This window comes from Asterias amurensis, chromosome 15 (genome assembly GCF_032118995.1).
Source record: "Asterias amurensis chromosome 15, ASM3211899v1".
NCBI lineage: Eukaryota > Metazoa > Echinodermata > Asteroidea > Forcipulatida > Asteriidae > Asterias > Asterias amurensis.
In genome coordinates this window covers 13,861,817-13,878,430 of record NC_092662.1, presented here as the reverse complement: position 1 = coordinate 13,878,430, position 16,614 = coordinate 13,861,817, and the positions used below count along the sequence as shown (strand labels likewise).

Sequence of the window (16,614 nt, the reverse complement as noted above, 5' to 3'; positions counted from 1 at the left end):
AAAAAATCTGACATAGCATCTTTAATGCAGCTTTTTCCAATTGTTACCTTGTTTGAATGTTTTTATAGTGGCCTTAAATAGTGGCCTAAAAAAGTGACCTTATTTGATAATAATGTTTTTAATACTCCACTTTTTTAAATGTTTGTAAAAATGCATCCAATTTGGCCTGCGAGTTTGATTTGTGTTTGTTTTAATAAAATATTTTGTAAAAAGTAAACGAATGTGTTCTTCCATTTTTTTGCCAAAATCTAAACCCCTTGAGATTTTTCTAAATTATTGTTGACGAAATTTTTATAGAATGCTTGACTTTAACCCATTGGGATCCCTTCAATTCAATTTTACACCAATTTGATTAAAGTTGCTGGACTATGGACTGTCAATCTGCCTCATATCACCCAAGCCCCGCCTGTTGTTTGTCAGTGGGGCACGTGTATGCTGCATTGTCAGTGCGCCCTCTAGTGCTTGATGGGCGACAACCATCTCCGCAACCTGACAGTACGTATGGTACCCTGACGTTCCATTGAAATTTATGACGGTAGTTAATACCGTGAGCAAATTACAGTAAGACGGTGTACCGCTTACCGCGTGATAATTACTTGTCGTCTGCCAAATCGACGAATTTACAATCTTGAGAAAATATCATGCGCGCGCAGTGACGTTAAGCCTTTTATTTTTGAGGAGAACTTTGCCGACCGAGAAGCGAGCTTCCTTTAGGCCGTATTTATCACAATTTCATCATGGACAGATGAAGAATTCTACCCTCCTGATACTGACATTGAGTCTGACATTGAAAGTGAGACGATAAACTGCTGGAAACTGAAAAGTCAGGATTCGAATCAAACTCGAAGGGAGGAGGAGTAGGGTAAGTTAATAATGACATAATTTTGACAAGTCAATAAGTACCGATTAAGAGAATGAATCTCAATCTAGCAGATAATTTTGTTTTTGAAATTTAGAGGTTGGATGGTGTTTCTTAGACTCATTTAATGGAAAAGTTTCCGTATGGCGCCACCACTTTTTCATCTGATATGAAATAATATAGTATCTAATTTACCTCAATGAGATATCCCTTTTTTTTGTAAAAAGAGTGAAAAAGAAGGTGGCGCCGTGCGGAAAGTTATCCCATTTAATTGTTGGCATAATAATTCACTTGGCGATTTATACCAAAAATTCATCATTTTATGATTTTATAATGCTTGAGCATAACCTACGACGGGAAACTTTATTCTCAGCATGATTAAGCCTAACGAAAAAAAAAAACTGTGAGTAAACAGCAGAGCTTCTGTCACCGGTGGAGCTTGCACAGTCTCGCGGTAAACAGGAATCAACAGAAACATATGAGGGTCGATAACATATCATGACGCTACGTTATGTTCCCACCCATCATGTCCATACCCAGCACTGCCAGCAGGGGCTCCCACTCCCCACACACTGCGCAGCACTGACAGTCTAGAATTCCAGGTCGACCCCTTAATCTTACTGTCAGACTCGGGATAACTCATTCATTGAGGTAAATTAGATACTATATTATTTCAAATCGATTGTAAAAGTGGTGGCGCCATACAGAAACTTTTCCGTAGGACCCCGGTTCGAATCCCACCCACCGGGGGATGGCATAGTATGGGTTGGGAAGGTAGACAGTGTGGCCCCGGCGTGGAATGAGTCGTTGGAAGGTCAACCATTCAATTTGTCATGCTTAATTGGGTCACCAGACTAGGGACTCTGTTGACATAATTAAACATTATTTAAATAATTTATTAAAAATAAAAACAATTTTTATAAAAATTTGTCCAATCTTCCCCTTTTGAATTTTTAGATTATTTTCAACAAATTTGCAAAAGCAAAGGATTTTGAAAACATGTGTCCAAAACCTTTTTACTAATTTTGCTTTAGTACATTAAACGTACCACAATAAATAATCAAATTTGTCCTTAGTTTTTACCCGTATAGTTATAACAAGTGAAAAAGTGTCAGTCAGTTGGTTTGATACTTGCCATGCTCTTTGACAAACTGCTCTAGCAATGAGGATTATGTGTTCACAAAAGCTCCTTTACAGTATTTATACTTTAATAATAATAATAATAATAATAATAATAATAATAATAATAATAATAACAGACACTTTTATAGTGTCGCGTTATCCGCTGCAAGCGACACTCATGGCGCGCACTCTACAAAAGAACAACCAACAAGCAATGAAAGTAGCATAATACAAAAAATTAACTTAACAAAATGCTTCTCTATGAAGATGAGTTTTTAAATTGTTCTTGAATATGTTGAGTGAGTTGTAAAGTTTCATAGTTTCACTGGAAGGGATTTCCAAAGCCTCAGTGCTGTGCTCTGAAACTTCTCTCCCCCCATCGATGATTTGTCACTTTTTCCTAAAGGAGTTTGTGTTTAGTAGATCACCATCAAAACATGTAATGATTTTGTCGTCATTTCAATCGATCTGAATCCAAGTTTGTCAGCAGTGACCCTCACCCAGCTGAAAGACTAAAAAAAAATGAAACCCTTTCCCAATTAAAAAAAAAATTGTTTCATGGTTATAAAAACTTTCTGTATCTTATTTTCTTTTGATTTGATTTATCAATAGGAATTTCCTGCCACGTTGTGATTGTAATTTTTTAATGTAAACATGGGAACTGTTTAAATGTTATTTTGAGTTTATTGATGAAATAAATATTATTAAAGGAACATCCTCATCTAGAAACTGCCCAAACATTGACAGAACCATAGTACAAGAACCAGACAGAACTAACAAATTTATAAATTCCTCTTTTTAATTAGAATGAAAGTTCATATTGTAATCCTGTAACGTGGAGCCATGAAAAACTAATTAACATCTGACAAAATCTTGTTACTTAGTAATAAAACCAGCTTTTCCATCCTAATTTAATTTATTTTATGATGGACACCGTTTACACTATAACCTTGTCTGCTGTAATCCCATAGCTGGTGATATGGCTAATCTGTTATTATCGTGTACTTAAGGGCTTTGAGGCTTAGTTGCAGGGTACTATCCAGTCTGTTCACTCAGTATCGCCCTATTGTACTCCGAAACCTTAATAATTAAAGATTATTGATTAGGAACTGGCTGACCAGACTACCCTCTAGCATTTCAAAGGTCAGACCTACATAAAGAATCTATATTAAAAAATGTTGCCAATAGAGAAATTGGAATATGTTGACAAAGGAATAAGTGCGTCTTGCTCATGTACCAGTAAACTTGGTTTGTGTTTTGTAAATGCTGTACAATATGTACTAGGAAGGGGATGGCCTTGTAATGACACTACACCTTCACTGTACAGTCATTAAAGCATCGTGGGTATTGTACTTTCGAACATTGAACCCAGATAAAATTGTATGTTTTCAATAGTTTTAAGCAACAACTTTTAACAGCTTAAAACAGTAAGGTGTCCAAAAGGTTCAAGGTTCAAATTTCATTTATTTTCCACAGTATCAAAAAATAAATGACATTAACACTCGAGAGCGATCAGTTCACAGAGAACAACGAACAACTTTACTGTAAAGATATTTTAAGATGAAAATAAATATGGCACTGCAGAGGGATCCAGAGGTGCCCGAATGCTTCTCGCTGTTAAAGAAGTTAAGATTGAACTTAAATCAAATAGACCAACAGAATTTAAAACAGTAATTAAAGAAACCATTAGGCTGAACATTAAATAAGCGATTTTGAGGCCTACCCCCCTAAATAAACAAACAAACAGCTACTCTTCGTTGAGGCATATGAAGAGGAAATGAATTTGTGAAAGAGGAACTGCGCTACACATGTTCATTCCGCCATCTGAGGATGTTCAATTGTACTCATGCAATAGTACAGCAAGAAAGACTCGTGATCACTCTCCCTTCACTGGTACATGATAGAAACCATTGGATTAAAGATGTGGTTCAGCTTTGGGTTACAACTTGAAACTAGTTTTTCCTCCATGCTTGAACCTCGCCCCGGAAAAAAAAAGAGAACAACAAATTTGTTTTTAAAATATATTAGAGAAGGTTGATGGGGTGAAGAAGAAAAAAAACGCACAGTAAACAATAACTATTTGTTTCTTTGGTTGTTTTACTTTTATGAATACATCTTTCAAATCTGGTGTGTTCATTTTTTTTGCCAATATGCGGATCCAGCCTTTGTGGTGACTCCTTTTTAAACAGAATGGGCAAAAACAAGAGGGCCGGCACTTTTTTAACAAGAATCCCCATGACATTCATTTTGAAACAATTTGAATATTGGTCTCTCAGATCAATTAGGATACAGATCTCCACCTTCTTCATTCGGTCCCCAGCACCTGAACCCCAGGCACTTGGATGGGCCGTGGACCATCTCACCATGGAGGTAGAAATCTAATTCTACCTCCATGATCTCACCTAATAAGTACTAGTATCCTATTCCTGTTTATGAAAGATTCAATCTATCTAGGGGGCCTATCATTAAAAAAGTTTTAGTGCTATTAGAAACAAATTTTTTTCATTCTTTGCCTTACACTTAAAATAGGAGTGACAGTGGGTCGCAACAATTGGTTTAGAGTTTAGTCTTCGTTCAACTTCAAAAGGGCTAACCAGTCGTTTACATCATCAAATCACGTGTGTAATGTTGTGATGTGTGCATTGTGGTAATCAGTAGTACCATGGAGGTAGAAATCAGTCTTCCTCATGCATCACTACATTTTGAGCAAGATTTTGTACACCCGCATCAGCCCAATCCCGTCTTGGTTTAGAAAGGTAGGGGCAGTACGTGTTGTGATTGTTCACATTGCTTTGATCAGCAAGTACAATCAGTCCTATCATGGATGACTACATCATGAAATTTCCTTCAATCTCAGTTTGGTTAACATTGCCTTGAAGAAGAGTAAAATACAAAATGGCATGACTTTGCCTTGCACTTTAAACAGGAGTGAGTTGACAAGTGGATCGCAACAATTTACTTTGAGTTAAGTCTTCTTTCAACTTTAAGAGGGCTAACCAATCGTTTACATTATCAAAGGCCTATCATGTGTAATGTTGTGATGTGTGTAATGTTATAAATGTAATGTATGCATTGCGGTGATCAGCAGTACAATCAGTCTCCCTCATGCATCAATACATTCTGAACAAGAATTTGTACACGCTCATCAGCCCAATCCCGTCTTGGTTTAGCATGGTTGGGGCATAGTGAAGTATGTGTTGTGATTGTGCGCATTGCTTTGATCAGCAAGTACAATCAGTCCTATCTTGGATATAACCTCAGTTTGGTTCTCTGCCTTGAAGAGCTGCGTCAAATACAAAATGGCAGGACTGTGATCAAGGATGATCAGGCTTACTCAAGTCTAGTCATTTTCACATGCTGACAGTTATTTAATTCTTTGCTCATGAACTTGGTCAAAGGACAAAATGCTATATCCCTTAAAGGCAAAGCATACCTTCGGTTTTTGGAATAGTTCGAATGTTACAATCCTGTACAATAAAACTATATGAAAATTTCATTTCAAAAGATACAAGTAGTGACGTTTTTGAGATATGTCCACGCAGGAAGAATGATCCATAATGTGAGCACACAATCTGAGAAACGTTACTGACAGTTAAGTATGCTTCTCAGATTAAAATTTTGGGGCATAACAAATCTTTTTCCATACCACACAACTACAAAGTGAAATGTGTCTCAAAATGCTTTAATACCATTGACAGCTGTCCAATGTGATTACCAAACATCCCCTATATCTGTAAAGGAATGTATATTTCCACTTTTTATAAGGTGGCACAAAGGCAGTGACTAGGGGCTTTAGAGCAACTTACCTCAGAATCAGGCATGCTCTTAAGCCGTCTTGCCAAGTGTGACCTTTAAGATGGATTCATCCTTGAGACGGGCTTAGCTAGTGAGGACAGAGAGATCCAATTATTCACAGAAGTTTTCACAGGGAGCCCTTCTTGTGAGATGGAGGAGAGTATTGATTCATTGATCGGCCCAAGACGGGTACCTGACAGATAATCTGATGAGCTGAGACTTGGCCTGTCTGTAGCTGTATGTCTGGGGCAAAGTTTCCTTCACAAGAAGGAAATACATTTGTTAAAGGCAGTGGACACTATTGGTAATTACTCAAAATAATTATTAGCATAAAACCTTATTGGTAACGAGTAATGGGGAGCTGTTGATAGTATAAACTACATTGAGAAACGGCTCCCTCTGAAGTTACATGGTTTTCGAGAAAGGAGTAATTTTCCACGAATTTGATTTCGAGACCTTAGCTCATTAGATTTTGAGGTCTCGAAATCAAGCATCTGAAAGCACACAACTTCGTGTAACAAGAGTGTTTTTCCTTTCATTATCACTTCGCAACTTCGGCGAACAATTGAGCTCAATTTCACAGGTTTGTTATTTTATGCATGTTGAGATACAGCAAGTGTGAGAAGACTTGTCTTTGACAATTACCAATAGTGTCCACTGTGTAAGAAGGAAATATGAGATGGCTGAGAAATGCAAAAGAAATATTTCTGAGACTGAGAAAGGCAAAATAAAAAGCATTTTCTTACAGAGGTTCCTTCTTGTGGAACAGTTTACCTGAGAAGTTGCGTAATGAGCCCACCTTGACTTCTCCTTTCACTTCTTTCACTTTCATGTCACTGGCGTTTACAGAGCGTTATTGATTTTTTTTTCTAACTGTTTCTTGGTGCTTTGTTTTCCCTACTTTTGTTCCTGGTGTAGGATGTATTGTTGTTGTTGCTTTTTATAAGTGGATGGTTCCTTCATGTTATTTTCCCCCTTGTTCTGGGTACTGCTATTTCTAATGGGCCCACAGGGAGAACAGTGTTTTGACACCGATAGGGCTACCCTATATAAATAATACTTAATAATAATAATAATTCCCTTCATATCAATTGCCCGTCCTTGAAATTGCTTGCTTGCTTGCTTGCTTAGGTCGAGTGGTGGCCTCGAAACACGAAGGTTCTCCATGCCTTTTTGTTCCCATTGCCCGACTTAAAATCTGCCGATTCCAGACCCATAACATTAAAGATTTGATCATGTTACATTTTGCCTTCGTCACTTCGATGAAATGCACCTGTGTTTACTTAAGGTCTTCACCTTCACTTACTGATAAAAACACCTTCTGGTCTGATGCTCTTACAAAAATAAATCATAAAATATCAGATGTGATAAATGTTGCCTATGTAATGAAAGATGCAGTGTTTATACTTTCGTTTGTCAAGTTGACAATTCAAATTTCATGGTTCAACATAATTGTTTTGTGTCCTCAAGTTTATCATGCCTTGCGCTTAGTTAGATGTGAAACTTATACATTAAGTACCACATCAAATAGGGCATTGGTTTTAAAAGAATCTAGCTGTTTGAGCAGACAATTTTGCTTACAATTAATTGTGTGCGGAGAAAAAAATAAACAGGATTCCAGTAAGAAATAGTGGATGTTTTTGACATGGTATTTTGGCTGGTAACCATATTCTGTTACATATTTTGTTGTGCTATACTTTTTCTGGTTCAGCAGGTCTATAAAATTGGGTCATGGTCTGCTCAGTGCTGTTTGCTCGGCATTTTTTTCTGTTTACAGTGTTTATGAGATGATTAGTTTGAGTTGCCGCCTCTGTTGTCCAAATGTTGTCATATTCCGGTATTTTTATATTCCTATGATTCCTAATGATGTAAAAAATAAAACCCAATTCAGCCTCCTTTAAGGCTGTGGACACTATTGGTAATTACCCAGAATAATTATTAATATAAAACTTTTCCTGGTGATGAGTAATGGGGAGAGGTTGATGGTATGAAACATTTTGAGAAACGGCTCCCTCTGAAGTGCCATAGTTTTCGAGAAAGAAGGAATTTTCCACGAATTTGATTTCGAGACCTCAGATTTAGAACTTGAGGTCTCGAAACTACAACCATCTAAATGCACACAACTTCGTGTGACAACTTCGATGACCGATTGAGCTCAAATTTTCACAGGTTAGTTATATTATGCATATGTTAAGATACACAAACTGTGAAAGCAAGTCTTTGACAATTACCAATAGTGTCCACTGCCTTTAAGTCTTCAAAGCTTTTATTTCTGAAATAAACCAACCAATGGTAATAATAATAATTAACACCTATTAAATAATAACTAGGATAACATGCAAGACTTCTAATGCAAGAATTTCATTATCATTATAATAATGACATCTCTTAACGCATACCACTTCTCTTTCTCATGCCATACTGCTTTAAATCCTGTTCTAATAACACAGTTGGCTAGCTACGATTACTCCCTCATTTAGATACGTTGTTCTGTTGTGATTCAATACGACGAGCTCTGTTTGCTTTCCTGGGTGACCATGATTGAGATATCTGTCGTGTCATCAAGTGTGTCATTTTTTTTTCGAGGCTCACTGGGCCCGTTTGGCATCTCTCCTTCCAAGATGCGGCCATTCATGTAATTTGCATTACGTGTCCGGCCCTCTAAAACCCGACCCGACCAAACCTTGTATCTGGTCGGGTCGGGACGCATACTTTTGGAGGTTTTTAAAGTGAGAAAAATCAGCTGGGAGTTGGGGGATTAAGATCGTTATCACCACTAATCCGTTAAGGTTTGACAAAGCCATCCTGCCTGAAGGAATCCATGTGGATTTATTTCAATTGAAGACTAAGATATTGATTGGTACAATATTTAAAATGATTAAAATTGTAAAAAGTTAATTGGTTTTCTTTTTTGAATGGTAAAAATCCATCAATGAATAGCAAAGAACGGTTATTGTTTGTGTCGACTTTCGTTCCGCCGGCTGCACCGTGCGTGCGCACTAATACTGTTTATAGATAAAGTAGTGCTGCTAGGCCCTGTCCGTGACGAACATGCATGCGAACGTTTTTTAAAGGCAAACTTGTTCTTTCAATTAATTTTACAAAATAAAACATCTGGAAGAAGTTCTATGAGTGACAAATAACTTGTCTTTTTAACCGCTGCACTGGCCCTCGAACGTCAGCAAACACGCATAGAACTAGCACCAGATTTCACGCACAACAGCAGATTTCAAGCCCACTAGTCGTTGTTCTTTGCGTGTGACACAAAAATACAAGAAACTTTGAACGCTAGAGGGCGCTTCAGAACAATGCGATAGCATGAGATTAAACGCCCTCTATTGGTAAAATTACGCGAACTAAAAACACACACGCCTTGAGAAAACGACGACGTGTCTGCACATGCTCCCCCACGATGCGTGCATAATAGTATATCGTACATAACGTACATACATACATCATGTAAAGCTTAGTCGTCGCGCACATGGATATATATCTTTCTGTCAACATCGCCCAAAACCGAGCAGTTGCGTGGGAATTTTAGCGTCTCTACGACAAACTACACAACCAGCATGACCAATAGTAGCCGTATGAACAAAAATATTATTTCATTGTGTATTGTAAGATTTGTTCTTTATTTTGTTTATTTTGTTCAGTTAGATGAATGCTTTCTTTTTCTGTGGGTTAGTTTTTAGTGCATATTGGGTATAAATACGATAGTTAGGAGGCAATCGATTGAAAATTGAAATGGACAAATTGGAAGAACTGGTTTTTTGTCTTTTTTTTCCAAATTACCGTCGGGCCCTTCGCAACTTTTTTTGTGATTGCCTTGATGCCCTTTGAAATTTTTGAAAATTGCCTTGGTGCCCTAAATTTTTACACACAAAAAAGGCAAAAAAAAACCGACTTAAGTACTATAGGCTGTACTATGTTTGCCCTAACACTTTAGCCCGCTTCGCAAATTTATGTGTCTGCAATTTAAGCGATTTTTAACATTTTGCTGTTAGATACAAAATTTATGGACTGCTATGCAAAATTTTGATTTTGCTATACAAAAAAAAATTGCGTAACAGTCCATGCAGAAATAATGGACGAAATCGTTCCCTGGTAAACTTAGAATGCTTTTAATAAAAGCTGGCCAAGAGTGCATGGGTCTTGTAACGTTGTTTTTCGTCATTTCCCTTTGAATATTAAATACTGTAAGTACAAAGTAGTCACAGTTTGCAAAGAAAGCTGCAATTATAGCTTCCATACTGGGCTTTGAACTGCTTACAATATCTTTTGCCAAAAAAGAAAAGAAAAAAAAACTTTTGTACATGTATATAATGTATAATGCCTGATCAAAATCTAGAAGCAATGTACATTAAGCTTAATTTACCCATTAATGACAGAATTACGTAAAAAGTACTAATTTTAAAATACACATATTGCTCAGTTATTGCCATTGCCAATGGCTATTTCATGTAGCTTTTAAAAGTAGTTCCAGAAATCATCCAGTCAGGCCCGTCCAGAGCAGGTTGTTTGTTTAAGGGATTAAAGGGATTATCACAGTTGGATGCCAGGACAGTGTGTTTACTTAAGGATCCTCCAAAAGTATGTGTGAAACCAGCAATATTTTTTAAAGGGCTGGACACGTCATGGCACACATCTTCTTGATGAGTGGTCGGAGAGAGAGTATAGAGTCTCAAGGATGCATCAGATCCGTTCCACGCTCCAGCCCACCACCTCTGCGTCATGCGTCATTTCTAACCTAATTATGTTGTAAGAAATCTTCTCAGCAAGGAGCGATTGAGATTGCCATCTGTATCAATCGTCCCATCTGTTTGTTCTTTTCTTCTGGAAAGTTTAAGATTTCTAAAAGTAAAACGTTGTCAAACGCTGTATTAAGATTATTTTTGTGTTTTTCATCCATTTATAGTTTGAAATTCAAACAATTTTTTCCCCCATGCTGTAGGGATTCCTACTGATACATTGTTTATCTAAAAGATCAAATTCACAGAATTCACACAGTAAAACTATTTTAAAACACTCTTGATTTATATTGTACATTAGTGTTATAAGCGTCAAGTATTTTAAAAAACATGCTGAAGATCTCATTTCAGCAAACTTGCATAGCTTATATCCATAAAAAAACCAGGAAGCCCCCACAGCTTAAAGGGAAGGTACACGTTTGGTAATTGTCAAATACCAGTGTTCTCACTTGGTGAATCCCATCATAACCATAATATAACAAGCCTGTGAAAATTTGGGCTCAATCGGTCATCAAAGTTGCGAGAAAATGATGAAAGAAAAAACACCCTTGTTGGACGAATTTGTGTGCTTTCAGATAGAAATAAAAGACTTCTAGCTAGAAGTCTTTTATTATTTGAGTGAGAAATTACCTCTCTCTCAAAAACTACATTACTTCAGAGGTTCCACACAATGTTTTATACTATCATCAGGTCTCCAATGCTCGTTACCAAGTCAGTTTTTAAGTTAATATTTGTTTTGAGTAACTACCAAAGGTGTACCTTCCCTTTAAAAAGAAATCATTGGTATTTTGTATCCCAATCAGATCTGATAATCTTCCTATTAAATCTGATTTCTTGTTTTTTCCCCAAATAGTTACACAATTGCAAACTAAAATAGCCTGAAAAGATAATATTTGTTTACTATAATCCTGACTTATTATTTTTCAGTCCAACTATCACCACATCTGAACCAGAGTCTCAGCAGAGCATTCTTTAGATTCCCCCACTTTTCTTATTTTGTTCAGATGTTCCATATACGATAAGGCTAATATATTATAATTTGATTTGTCCATGGAAAATAAGTGTTTAAGTATTGAACTGCAGTGTCTGGCACTCTACTTTCCCTGAGCAGTCTAGGTTATCAAATTAGAATGGCTCATTTAATGCAAGTGCTATTTGCATGTTCAAGTCGTTAGTGGGCCAAAGGGGAAAGCTTCGTCGGGTAAATCGTGGATGAATTGTCCCCTCCTTGTTTACCAGCCTTTAGCTCAAATCACGTTTTCACATGACGTGGCATATACTCTTTTATACAGGGTTTTTGCAAATTCTTAAAAATGTATTAAAAAAGTCTTCAATTGACCTATTCTGTTCAAGTTTAAGGCATTAAAAAGCATTAAAAAGCATTTACTGCAGTTATTTGAGGTCTTAGAAAAATAGATGAAGCTCTGAACGAATATTGAATTTTCCTAACTGGGCACAATTTCATAAAGCTGTTAATACTGCTTAAGAACAAATGTCTTTGCTAAGCAAAAATTTAGTGGGGTCTATTGAATTTTCCTACCTGGGCGCAATTTCATAAAGTGGTTAATAATGCTTGAAAAATTTTCTTTGCTAAGCAAAAATTTAGTGGGGTCTGTGGTACCAGGGCTGGTAACCTGTTTTTGATAAGCAATCCTTTTTTGTGCTTGGCAAGTTTTTGTGCTTACAGGCTTTGATGAAATTGGGCCCAGCTAGTAAAGAATTGTAAAAGTATGTGAACAAAACTATAGCATTAAAAGGGTCTGAAAAAGCAGGCCCGATACTTCACAGAGGCAACAAAGGCGATTGTCTCCATATGCCCCCTGGTCAATGCCTCGGTGCCCTTGAAATGCGCAAGTAGAAATTTACAATGTCCTCATAGGGTGCCCTTTACCAAGGAGAAAATGCCTTGGTGCCCTTGCCCTTTCAAAAACGGAGCATACAGGCTAGCCTTGCTCAAGGCAGTCGCATTATTCGCTCCGAAAAGACGCCGCTGTAAACCCACCCGTATACCCTGTGCGTGGTGCGTGCGATCACACCGCATGACCCACCCGTATACACACTGTCACATCGTACGAATACTGTGCACACAAGTCATCCGCACTTGTACCACTAACCGCATGCGGAGGCCGTCAGGCCGACAGCCTTGTCGGGTCTGTAACATCCGGGTTTAATGTGTTGTATTGAAAAATTTCCACTTGTGGAACAAAATGGGGGGGGCTCTCGGATATGCTAGTATGCAGTTCATGAATATGTATATCTTTCGTCAGACCTATCAGACAACATAGGATGTGAGGCAAATGAATTATTCATTTTGACGTCCAATCACGCACGCCTATCATGCTCGCTGAGCGTCCGTGGTGGTGGTGTGTGATGTAGACATGTCTCGTCTTTCGCGGGCATTATGGTAATGAGCTGACCGTGGGAACTCTTCACTTATTATAGTAATGAGGTCAGTGGCTTCAACACAGACCCTACAAGGCTGTCGGCCTGACGGCCTCCGCATGCGGATAGTGTACGGGGGCATCGTGTCGTGCGATGTTACGCACAGTGAATACGGGTGGGTTTTTATACAGCGGCGGTCTTTTTTCGGAGTGAATAATTCAACTGCCTTGAGCAAGGCTACATACAGGCCTGAAAAGGTCTTAAATTTGACTGTTTTATAGTGTGTAGATATCTTGTTTAAATAGATACAACTCAAGATTGGGCCTGAAATATCACTGAACTCCCCCTGCATTTTCCATGGTGTTGGCTCTGCAGAGCCCCTTTAAAATAATCCTGTAGTCTTTTTGAAGTGTAAGTCGGCACCAAGATGTCGTGGTAGCCGTACATTCTGTTAATAATTTATCGTTTTAACCGATTATTATTCAGAGCCAAATCGTCTTATTATGCAGAAAATATAATGAAAAGTTTAACAAATAGCCTCGGGGGTAAGAAATTCTATCATTAAGCGTCCCACGCTATAAATCTCACAGTCAGAACCGCATCCGAGATTATGTTTTGGGTTGAGAGTCCATTTCTGTGTGATTCTGTGTTGCACTATATTGAGTACTTTCATTAGTCTTGTTGGTCCTTGTACATGTAGCTTGGCGACTGATAGATGACTCACTACTCATCAAGATTTTTTTTTTATAAGATTGGGTAGCAATGAAATGCTTTGTTGGTGTACATAACTGCAGTAATGGCTTATTTGTGGACATATGGATATGGGGGGGGGGGCAGATTCCGTAATGGGACTTCAAAGTGGTGAACAATGAGTGTGGGGTTTTTGAAATTGGTCTCCTGAGATATAGGAAGGTAATGTTTGTATGTGACCAAGTGCATGGAGGCTAATCTTGTTTTCCTTGGGTTACACATGGAGGATGACGACGTTGTATGTGAAAGTATGTGCATTCGTGAGCGATCAATTTTTTCACAAAGTCGGATTCTAAATGTAATTATGAACTGCATCTGGTGCTAGCCTCCCCGGAGACACAACAAGGTCATGCTTTAGTATTTTTTTCTACAAATTGATTTTGGTTTCTTTGCATGGGGATCATTTATTTATAAAAGATAGGGTATACTTCAGAAAAAAAAAGAGAAACAAAATCTGCTGTATTATCAGGATCAGGGAATTATTTCTTAATTTAGAGCACAATATTTGCACTACTATTATTGTTTTAATCGGTTTGTTATTTATTTTGATATGCAGTCCTACATTTTGGTAAGGAAATACTAATTTTTTAAATTGTACACATTCACACAAGGGATGGAAACATATAAGAAAAACAACAACAACATCTCTCTTAGAAAGTTCTTGGTCAAACTCATTTACACCTTGTATTAACAGTGGCTTTGTCTTTCTTAACATAATAGTAATAATAAGACATTTTTAAAGTGCCTAATACAAAAAGCCTCTAAGCTCATAAAGAGAACACTAAAATATACAATGAGAGAAAGATACAAATTACAAATAAACAGATTACAAAAAAGCAGTTTTAAACAAGTGAGTTTTCAACAGAGACTTAAAAACATTGTAAAGAACTAGCCTGGCGAATATGCACAGGACTAAACATTGAATTGACAGTGTTGTATTTTGGTATTAAAGTTTTAAAGAAAAAGTTGTAAGCAGTGTCGGAAATAGTAATTTAAAAAACAGTTAAACTTCAATTGTAGTTTTTTTCCAGACACAGAATTTATCACTCTGTGTAAGTGGTGACGATAAAAAAGCGCAAGTAAGTTTAAAGGCCTGATATTTTGACCCAGCATCATCCTTCTCAAAGGCTATGAGATTTTTTAAGAACAATCCACTTAGCATTGTTTTAGTCAGAGTTGTTTCTCACCCACTAAATATGATGGTAAATACCTGCATATAAGCCTGCATCTAATCTTTATTATTTTTATTAGTGATTCATCGGTGACAAATATACCCCTGCTGGTGGCGTACAGAGACAGTATGTTACACGATCATAATCTCACTTGGTGTCTTCCTGGAATACTTCATTGTCAAAGAGAAAGTCATTTTTCTTATAATTTTCTGTCAAAATTGTTGTTGAAGCCTGGCTATAAATCATATTCAAGTTTAGAAGGTCGCAGAATTTGAGATCGGAATAAACAGTTGCTCATTTCTAAAGCTTTCAGATCAAAGAAATTCTTAGAAAAAAATATTTGTCTTGAATGCTTTATCACAGACTTGCCTCTGTGCCATTGCATCATAAATGAAGAATTGGTGCATATCATGGGAGTGTTAATGTGTGACAAATAAAATCTCTTTGTCACATTCTAAACAAATAAACACAACTTCGTGCCAAATTTCAAACAATTGCAATTTGTAGGAATTCTGTCAGTAAAGAAGAGCAATGGACCATGGAATTGAATTTTCTTTTCATATTATATATTTCCAGAGAAATGTCAATAGAGTGCGCTTGCATTTTTCTGTGGGTGTTAGTGTTGTGGAAAGAAATTGAATTTGTTAAAAAGCATAACCCGTATTTTCAAAATGTATGCTTTTCCCTCGAACATGCTGCAGTTTTTCCTGTCCCCCAGTTTTTGTACATTTGATAGTGCTGTGTGATAGCGGATGACATTATGTACCAGTACCTGTACTCATTACAGTATTCTGACCATCTTCCCTCTGGTCCTCCTGACAGACAGATTAGTGCCGTAATCCTCCTTATTGCAGGATCACTTAACAAAAGCGGTTGCCGTGTCACGAAACTCCAGGTATCATCCCCTATTTTTAAAGGGACGGCAGACAGTAATCACTCTTACGATTTATGGCAATAAAAATATACTTGGTTTTAATATACTTGGTTTTCCTTCTTATAGAGGGACAGCAGCTTTTTGATAGTGTTAAGTATTTTGAAAATCATTTCACTTCAAAGTAATGTGTTTTTATCCCCCAAAATTCGAATCTGAGAACACTATTGTCAGATATGTTTCTTAGACTGTGTTTTCCAATTACTGATTTATTCTTCCTGCGTTTACATCATAGAGCTATATAATAAGATAGCTCTATGGTTGACATTATATAATCGCTCTGGCTTTTCGGCGATATCTCATAAACACGACCACCTTTAAAAAAAAATTGTACAGATTAGTTTGATATTGTTTAAATCTACTTTTAGATAGGGTTTAACCAGTTGGACTGTTCCAAAAATCAAAAAGGAGATAGTGTGTCCTGTTACCTTAGTACTCAGTTTGATTTGTTCTGCAAAGTTGCAATTTCAAGACAAGAAAAAGGAAAATGTTTGTTGAAAGAAACCTTAACCACATGCCTGTATATTGCACAGAGGCCATGGACTTCCTCTTCCAAAAGCAAACCCTGAAAATAAAGACCACTGAAAAGTAAACAAAAGTCCTGCGACCAAATTTCATTATATATACAACCATTGAATCATTCATAGAAATTTATTCCTTGAAAAAACAAACATTTGTCACCGTATTTTTGTTTTGTGTGTGCTGCCAAGTTCCTTAGAACAACCATGGAGGAATAAGAACACAACTAAGTTTACACATGTGACACAAGGATGTTAAATGGAGTCATTGAATTAATGGGTCATGAGGAGAGACACTGTTTACAATGAATTTATTCGATCTGAAAAATGTACAGAA

At 37.1% G+C, this 16,614-nt stretch overlaps 1 protein-coding gene across 1 annotated transcript in view; it reads left to right on the top strand.

Annotated features, from left to right (window-relative positions):
- The first annotated feature begins 652 nt into the window (after nucleotides 1-652).
- The window catches only part of LOC139947875 (breast cancer anti-estrogen resistance protein 3 homolog), an 84,889-nt gene continuing 68,927 nt past the window's right edge, over nucleotides 653-16,614 (top strand). The window contains exon 1 of the mRNA XM_071945706.1: nucleotides 653-862. The gene's annotated coding sequence lies outside the window, so the exon portion shown is untranslated. The remainder of the gene's footprint in view (nucleotides 863-16,614) is intronic.